We start from the raw sequence: 10,058 nt of genomic DNA, 5'->3' as shown, positions 1-10,058 counted from the left end.
TTAAACCTAATTCTAAATCCTAACAAATATTTTTTAAATAAATAAAATAAATATTTTATTTACGAATATATATAATTTGTAGCGTTTTTACAAATTTATACTGCATTATTTATTTCATTTACAGTGTGAACGAATTTATGTTTTTAATTCTTAACGACAGACGCCATCAAAAAAAGATTCTCTAGTCGTGCTGGTCTCTACTCTATTGGGTCATACCTATCAACCTATGGACATATGCAACAATTAAAGTGTCTCAATTTATGCAAGAGGATGTTCAATTACATAAATAAAAAAAAGGAAAAAAACCATAAGCAATAATAGTTACCTCTGAGCCATAAGATACGTCAGAACTTGTCTCTCAGGTGAACACCACTGAAGAAATCTATGGTATATCCAAGAGATCAAAAGCGGAGTGCACCTAGCAATGTCTGTAGTATCTCGATGTGCTGCAGAACATAAAGAGTGGTACGTCCATGCAAGTACAGCAAATCCCCAAGACAGACCGCGACACCTCTGAAAGTCATTCAATAGTGATAACTACTTGAGATAGACCTGATTGTTTGACTTGTCGGTTATCAAGTAACTCCCGATCAGCAACAGTATGTAGCAACTTAAACGAGATAAATAATGCAATGTAAATTTGTAAAAATACTACAAATTATCTATATTCTTAAATAAAATATTTATTTTATTTATTTAAAAAAATTTATCCTAATCCGTAACCATTACTCCTTAAATCCTATACTTAAAACCTAAACATTATATTCTAAAACTATAAATTCTAAATTCTAAATCCTAAACTATAAATTCTAAAAACTAAATCCTAAAATCCTAAATCCTAAATCTTAAATCTTAAATCTTAAATCTTAAATCTGACTCCTAAATTCTAAACTCTATATAATCTTAAACACTTAATAATTTTTTATTTTGGATCCACCTTAAATTAATAAATTAAAACTTAGTATTTTTTTAATATATAATAGCTAAATTAAACTTAGTACTCTATCTAATCTTAAGCACTTAAGTACTTTTTTCTGGATCCATCCTAATTTAATAAATTAAACACTTACTACTTTTTTAATTTATTAATTTAAATTAATAAAATAAAATCATCACTAAAAATAATAAAAAATCAACTCAAAATCCAAAATACAAAGCTCTGAACTCTATATAATCATAATCACTAATTGGTTGAACTTCCCAAATTATCAAAATTACAGTGAATTTAAACAACATTCTAAATTCTATTTATAATTTTTTTGACTAAGTTTTTTTTTTTACATATTTTTTTTGTACTGTATTATATATTTTCCTTCCTAACTTAAAATAATTTCTAGCAACTACCATTATATTTTTGTTTTTTATTTTTTAAAATTAAGAATTTTGTTCACCAAATATTTTTTTCTCTGTCCAACTCACCAAAAATTTAACTCTTAATTTCAACGGGAGCAAAAAACAAACTAAAGAGTCCACCCACAACATAACAAAAAACATATGCTGGTCCTACACGTTTCACAAATATAGCTCCTACAAACAAGCTTTCTAGTTCTCCAACAGTGGAGCCTTACGCTCTCCAACAGTGGAGCTGTTCTACTTCGACAAGCGGAGCCATTAATCAATCAACTTCTCAAATCTAGTTCAGTTATAAATACGAAGACAATCATAAATCAGCCAAGGAAGAAGCAACAATACAAGAAATACAAATCAACATGGCAACTCATAGAAGGTATCGGAAATGTAGGCATGGAAGGGGATGTTCTAGACTTGGAGGAGTCCCCAGTTCAACAAGGAGATAACCCAGACCAGAAACTAGTCGGTCGAGTATTAACAGGAAAGGTGCTAAATACAATCACAGTGCGTAAAATGATTTTCAATATGTGGAGAGATCCACAGGGGCTGGTAATCACCAATGCAGAATAAAAGGATATATGCTGAGTCTGCAGTGATGAAGCTCAAACCTGTCCATCGACGAGGTAAACAATAATCAGCTTCCTATTTGGGTTCAAATACATGGGCTACCTTATGATAGAATTAATATAAAAAATGCTGAAAAAATAGGAGCAATATAGTAGGGAGAGTTATAAGTGCTGAGAATCCTTTTGTTGAAGGAAACATGCTCATATCGTTCTTGAGGGTCAGAGTAGAGATAAATGTTCAAACACCTCTGAAAACAGAATTCTGGTTTAAAAGAGATGATGAAAGTCATTCATGGGCTGAGTTCAAATATGAAAAATTATATGATTACTGTTACAAATGTGAAAAAATTGGGCATGACAAAAGAGCATGTGTTCAAGAGCTGGTTATATCATTAGTAATCCCAGCAATTCCTAGATATGGACCAGAACTTACAACTTTGGGGCTGAGATCAATAGAGAATGAGGCAAGAAAGGGAGAAATTAGGAGGAGAAAGGAAGAACACAACAACTGTGTGGAGGAATTATGGGAGGCGCATGAGAGAAGTTTGCAAGGGAGAGAGTGGCTGAAAAGACAATCACAGAGGGAGAAAGAAGGGTCAAATCAAGGGAGTGTAAGAAGTTCTCAAGCTAGTGCCTCTGCAAAATCTTGGGGCAAATTAGTAAATCCATAGGAGCAAATGGGAGGGAAACAAGTGGCAATACAGAAAGCTCAAGATCATGCTGAAGTAGTTGATGATGAAGAGATGAACGGTGATGAAGACAACAATATATTGAATCTAAGTGATGGAACAGCAAACCAGGAAAAAAGGGAAAAGAAAAAGGGTATTATAGAGAATCAACAAATCAGTGAATCAGTAACAATGAAAAACGTGAATGATGTCAGGAAATCAGGAAAGGATGGGGAGAATGGGAAGGATAGTAACAAGATTCCTAGGTGGTATATAGAGAAAGGTGGGCCAAGCAGGAGAAGAATGGACAGCACCAAAAAGAAGGAATGGGCCTTCATCAACCAAAGGCCCAATAGGGATAGACAGCAAATTAAAAGTGGGCTAACTGAAAAAAGGAAGAACCTTACTATTGGATAACTATTGAAGGAATTCAACAAAAAGATGGCTGAAGAAAAAAGGAAGAGAAATATAGAAGAGGAAGTGGAAGAGGGGCCCAAAATAGAAATAATATGGAAGTTGATGGGATAGTAAGTCAATATCAGAACAGGGAGAAAAAGCCAGAATAGAATAGCAAGCAGCTAGTCACAAAAAGCGATGGAGGGTTCTATTATGTAGAACTAGCTGAAGAAGAAGAACTAGAGCAGAAAAATAACAAAGCAATTGTAGTGGTCAGGGAATATGAAACAGAACTTTCTCGAAGAATTGAGGAAAAGCTGAAACTCAAGAGAAGAAGAGAAGACGATCAGCAGGAACAGATTGGAGATTTTCTGAAAGAAGAAGAGGAAGCTGCGCAGGTGTGGAGGGCTAGCAAGAAGAACAAAGTGGTCGGAGGCTGCGTGGAAGGGAGAGCTAATGAGGAAGAATCACATATCAGAGGAGACAACTTGGAAAACTCAATGGCTGAGGAGGCGGACCTGCACATACCCCCAAATCAACCATGAGTGTGATAAGTTGGAATTGCCGCGGGGTTACAGCCTCCGCGACAGTTTCTGAATTGCACAGCATGTGCAAACAAATAAAGCCTGCAATAGTATTCCTAATAGAGACTAGAGCTAAAAAAGGAACTATCAAGAAGTTGAAAAGAAGGTTGCATTTTGAGAATGTATTTCACATAGAACCCCGGGGACTATCCGGAGGGCTATGCCTTTTGTGGAATGAAATATATAATATTGATATTTATTTTTGGTGTGATAATCATATAAAATCCCAGATTAACGATAGGAAAGAAAAAATATGGAGGTGTAATTTCATCTATGGAAACCCACGCTTTGGAAGAAGAAAGGAGCAATGGAGAGCTATCACAGCAAACAATTGTAATGAGGGAGAGCCATAACTATTCATAGGAGACTTCAACGACATCTTGAGTCAAGAGGAGAAAATTGGTCTACATCCAAAGCCACAAAGCCAGGTGAGAGAATTTAGGCAGTTTGTAGATATGAATTATCTTATGGATTTAGACCTAAAAGGTGAAAGATTTACGTGGTTTAGTTACCCGAGGAATGGATTCATCACTAGGGAGAAGATAGACAGGGCGTTAGCCAATTGGGAATGGAGAGCTTTGTACCATCATGCGTCACTTATAGCGCTACCAGCAATAAGTTTTTACCGTTGCCCGATAATTTTAAACATAAATTAAATTCAAAGAAGGGAGAAGTGTTTTAAATTTGAGGTATTTTGGGTCAATCATGATGAGTGCGAGAATGTAGTAAGGAAGGGGTGGGATAAAGAGAATATTCATGGATGTGAATAGGAAGGAATAACAAGAAAAATAGAAAATTGCAAAGAGGAGCTTAAGAATTGGAGCAAGAAGACTTTTAAACGTGCAGATAAAGAAATCTACACATTGAAGGATGAATTGAAGAAACTACAAGATTTGAACTTAGCACAAGAAAAGCAGGAGATGATACAATTATTAAAGGAGAATATAGCAGTTCTATGGAAGCAGGAAGAGAAATATTGGGGATAAAGAGCCAGGTTAAAATGGTTGAAATGGGGAGACAAGAACACATCTTTCTTTCATGCCACAACCATTTAAAGAAGAGAAAGGAACAGAATTGACAAACTGAAGAATGAAGCAGGATCATGGATGAAAGACAGGAAAGAAATCATGAACCACATTGAGGAACAATTTGAAGCGTTATTCACTTCTAATAGCAAAAGAAACTTTGCAGCAATTCTAAACAAAATTCCAGCAGGAGTCACAGAGGATATGAACAGGGGGCTGATCTTAGAAGTCACTGAAGAGGAGGTTAGAAAAGCAGTTTTCAGCATGGGCGGCCTCAAGGCTCTTGGGCTAGATGGTTTGAGTGGGTTATTCTACCAAAAACACTGGGAGATAATTACGAAGGAGGTATGTGTAGTTGTTAAAGAATTCTTTCGAAATGGGAGTTTGCAAGAAAGAGATTAGCGAAACCACAGTTGTCCTAATTCCAAAAGTCAAGAATCTAGAAGAACTTAATCAGCTAAGACCGATCAGTTGTTGTAACTTTATTTATAAGATTATAACAAGGGTTATCGTGCTGAAATTGAAAGGGCTATTAGAGGATATAGTGTCACCAACTCAAAGCGCCTTTGTAGGGGGGAGGGGGAAGACTCATACAAGATAATGTAGTGATTGTCGAAGAAGTGTATCACAGCCTAAATAAGAAAGGAAGAGAGGGATCCCAGAATATAGCGATCAAGTTGGATATGAACAAGGCATATGATAGGTTAGAGTAGGATTTTCTCGAGAATGTGACTATGAAACTCGGATTTACCGAAAGATGGGTTGAATTGGTAATGAAGTGTGTCAGAAGTGCAAACTATAGGGCAAAGGTTAATGGAGAGCTGTCTAAGAGGATCAAACCACAAAGAGGCATTAGACAAGGGGACTTCCTATCTCCCTACCTTTTTATTTTAGCAGCTGAGGTATTCACAGATTCTAATGCAGGAGGCTCAGGAGAAAGGCCATATAACTGGTCTACAGATAGCTCCAACAGCCCTGGTACTCTCATTTGTTATTTGCAGATGATTGTATTATATTCGTGAAAGTAAAGGAGGATGAGATTTTTCAGATCATCACAGTTCTTAATGAATACACAGAGACATCCGGACAAAGGATAAACTTGAATAAGTCAAGTATCACCTTTGGAAGCCAGGTGTCGATACAGATAAGGGTAGAAATTGAAGAGATTTTAGGAATGATAGCATGAGACATGCCAGAAAAATACTTGGGGTTACCAGCCATATGGGAAAGATCTCAGAACAAGGCTTTGACATGGATTGAAAGAGAAAATCATGAGTAAATTGGAGGGATGGAAAGAAAAGTTGTTGAATCAGGAAGGTAAAGAAACGTTAATAAAATCAGTAATTCAATCAATGCCATCATATGCCAAGAATATCATAAAGTTTTCCAAGAGGTTCTGCAGGAGAATTTGCTCAAAGGTTGCACGATTCTGGTGGGCAACTTTCGGGAAAGAACGGGACATTCATTGAAAAAAATGGGACAGCATTACGGATAGCAAGAGCTGCACGGGGGGGTGGGGTGGGGTTTAAGGACCTCGAAAAATATAATACTGCTTATCTTGCCAAACAAGTATGGAGAGTAATGAAGAAACCAGATGCAATTTGGGTTCAGGTACTAAAATCGATATATTTTCCGAATGAAAACTTTTGGACAGCAAAATGTAAAAAAGGCGCATCATGGGTTTGGAGAAGCATATTGCATGGAAGAGAACTATTAAGGAAAAAAGCTAGGTGGAGCATAGGGGATGGTTCCAAAGTAAGTATCTGAAAAGAAAATTGGATCACTGGGAGAAGCAAGCCCCTGGATGCGTATAGTACAGATGATTCGAAGGTAAAAAATCTCATTAAAAATGGGAAAGATTGGAACAGAGAAATAATTGAAAACAGATTTTTCCAGGAAGTCTGCAAAGAGATTCTTAGCACTCCTGTTAGTATAGTGAATAGAGATGACTACTTGTACTGGCCATGGAAGGAAGATGGAAGTTATTCCATAAGAACCGGATATTATGTTGCAAAAAAAGCTGGGCAGGACATGAGAAATGGAAATCCATCAACAAGTGAAGACAAAAGGGAGATATGAAAGGAGGTATGGAGAATGGAGGTTCCACATAAAATCATAATGTTCTTATGGAAAGCATGCCAGGATATATTACCAGTAGGCTCTAATTTGCATAAAAAGAGGATGGCACCAGATCCATTGTATTAGATATGCTTAAAAGGGATGGAGATGGTAGAACATGCCTTACTACTATGTGATTGGGTGAGAGCAACATAGTTCAGGGTGGAATGCCAATGGACCCCAACAGCAGAGACAGTGAACTCGATTGGAATTTGGATGGTAGAATGTATAAGAAAGATCAGAGCAGGAGGTGGAGACGACCAGGAGAAGAGGATCAGTAAGCAAGGATTTCTCGTGTGGGAGATATGGAAAACTAGAAATAACAAACTCTTTCAACAACAGGAAGTGAATCCAAGTTGGACAATCAGCAGAGCAAGAACACTAGAGACAGTTTGTGGGAAGCTAGTAGAGAAAAAACAGACAAAAAAAAATAGAAGCCAATAGGAGCAGAACTTACCCGGTGACATGGAGACCTCCTCCTGAAAATTGGCTGAAAGCGAATGTTGATGCTGCCTTTCGAAAGGACAATGGGATAGGTGCAATAGCTGTGGTGATCAGAGATAGTAAAGAAAAGATGATATTAGGATTTTCCGGGAAGATTCAAGTCAAATCAAGCACTGTGGCAGAGGCCCAAGCAATAAGACAAGCATTAATCATAGTGAACAATTTGAACATGGGCATAACGCTAATAGAATCAGACAATTTAAAGCTCATTCAAACAATTAAATCCAAGACAACCATAAGAGAAGCATTGGCTATCATCCATGATGGTAATCAGTGGCTAAGAGAAGGGATGTTGAATCTTAGCCCCTTTTTGCTGTATATTAATTTCTGCTTTTTCAAAGAGCTTAAGGAGATATTTCTGCTTTTTGTCTCATAACCAGTCAAGAGATATTTTCTTTTTGTCTCGTAAACGATTAGGAGATATTTTTCAATTTTGTCTCCAGTGCAACAGAAACAGAATAGGAGTAGAAGAGAGAGAGAGAATCACACCCAGAAGTATCCTAGTTCAGCTGCTAAGTGTAATGCAGCCTACATCCAGTCTCCATTACAACAGTGATGGCATTTCACTATAATCATCAGATTACATACATTAATTCTTCCCTAGGAACTACCCATTCCTATCTAGGACAAATCCAGATTTTATCCCCAAATCTGAACTTGACTTGGACACCTACCAAGCTTTCAACCGCAAAGTGCTAACCCAACTTGCAAGGGAATCCCCACAGGATCATAAAACACAACATACAGATGTACAAAGGAACTCTTAGACATCTATGGCTTTTTCTTTAATATTTCTCACTACATTTTTCCTCTCATTGGCTTTTTCTTACAAACCTCACTCTGTTTGCCTTTTACCATGAGACTCAGACAGACAAAACTAAAGAAAAGGAATACAAAATAAAACACATTGAAGGAAAAGAACTCTGTTAGCTTAGGGTAGCTATGAGAACTCTGTGCTTTCTCTCCTTGTCTCAAACCTTGGCCATTCACCCTTATTATAGAAGGGGAAGCTTCCAAGGTTGAAACCGGTTCAACCAAGCCAGCAACATCTTCTCTAACACACAAGCAGTTTCGGTTCGGACAGTGAGAAGAGAGAGAAAAAACCAAAAATCAACATGCATGTACCTCTCTAATCCCTTCTCATCAAGCTTCTTCAATCTGAGCCTTTGATCTTGATTTTGACTCCAAGAAAGAACACTGACCCTTGATGAATCTCTGATCTTTGACAGCTCCTTCCTTTCTATATTTGCTTCTTCCTCTACGTAGCTCCAGTAGTTACCTTCTGTCTTGGATGAACAAAAATGGAAACGAGCTTTACCATAGAGATCTTCTTCTCTGATCGAGGCCGATTGCTTCTATTCTTGGCATGAAGATCTTGAAGCTTCTTCTTGAAATCTTACCTTCATTAGAAAAGATATTAGCCACACCATGCTTCGGATCTTCCTTGTTCAGAAACCATCATCAACCTAGCCTTTTTCTTCTTCATAACTTCACTGTAATTTCTCTGTACTTCTCTTTTCTCTGATAACTTGTTCACTCTTCTTTCCTGAATGAAGTAACAACCGAAACAACAAGAGAGAGAAGAGAGAGAAGAAACAAAGCATTCAATGTAAAATTAAATGAAATTGAAATGTGGACTTCGGTTACCTATGTGAGCATTTAATCAAATTGAGTTTTGTGTTCCAATAACTCATGCATGCATTCAATTTAATTAAAATTTGAATTCCACCATGAAAAGAGAGTGGGTAATCGAACCACTTCTCTTTCCATTCCTTCTTTCTTTAATTTCAGACCAAAGGCTTTGTTGGTGTATCAAAAAGATTGTATTGGACTGCATATAGATTTTCTGACCCAATTAGCTTTGCTCTTTCCTTAAATAATTAAGCCATATTGCATGTTATATTATTGCACAAGGGCTGATCACTTTTTTTCCCATCATATTGGGCTTATGTTACCTTTTGCCCAATAATCAAAACATGCACATTAACAAAATCATCATACAAACAATTGGAATTAAATATTGAAATAACAATTTTCTAATTAACATTAATAATGTTTGATCATCATAATAATCCAAGTTTTCCAAACTCAACAATCTCCCCCTTGATGACAAACATTATTAAAAATGATTTAAAAAGGATTAGGATTTTAAAAAAAAAAACTTCCTTTGATGATTTGACCAAATCCTCCCCCTTTCAATTGATCACATTGCTCCCCCTTAATGTATGCATTTATCCAATAGAAGCAATACCTGTAAACATGCTTAAATAATTCCAAACAAATATTTTATGGTTTCAAAACATGGAACCTAAAGAAGCAAAAGCCATATTTATCAAGAGCCTGATTTTGAGTGAAAAAATTTTTATAATCATAATCAAGGCTTCTAGATGTTATCCTTCTAAAAACATGCTGCTTAAAAATCTTCTTGAAAAATATGAAACAGAGTAGTACATTCAGATTACATAGCAACAAATGATCAAGACTCAACATACTACTTAAAGCAACATATTCAAAGTATCAATCAAAGCACCAAATCAAGCAATAAAAAAATATAGCCAACAATAAAACACAATGTTCAACCATCAAAATAGGGCCTCAAACTAACATGAAACAATAATCAAAAGGGCTCAAAAAATAGAGCACAAGAATTGGTAGTCCCAACTCTATTTTTAATTCTACCCTATCTTAATTTTTCCTCCCCCTTTTGTCATCAAGGAGGGAACCTGCAAAATAGATAAAACAGTAATGCCAAGCATAATATTTATTATTGAAACACAAAATAGAGTATCAAAGTTATTAAGTACAGTCATCCAACATAAAACAGTGCAAGTGAAACTAAATCCAAAA

General features: G+C 36.2%; 1 pseudogene; it reads left to right on the top strand.

Annotated features, from left to right (window-relative positions):
- The first annotated feature begins 3,521 nt into the window (after window positions 1-3,521).
- LOC148570626 (uncharacterized) lies at window positions 3,522-5,302 on the top strand (annotated as a pseudogene).
- The last annotated feature ends 4,756 nt before the right edge of the window (window positions 5,303-10,058 follow it).

This window comes from Arachis ipaensis, chromosome B3 (assembly GCF_059453495.1).
Source record: "Arachis ipaensis isolate K30076 ecotype BB chromosome B3, ASM5945349v1, whole genome shotgun sequence".
Lineage (NCBI taxonomy): Eukaryota > Viridiplantae > Streptophyta > Magnoliopsida > Fabales > Fabaceae > Arachis > Arachis ipaensis.
The sequence above is the reverse complement of the archived record's forward strand: the minus strand, read 5'-3'. Positions and strand labels throughout refer to the sequence as shown.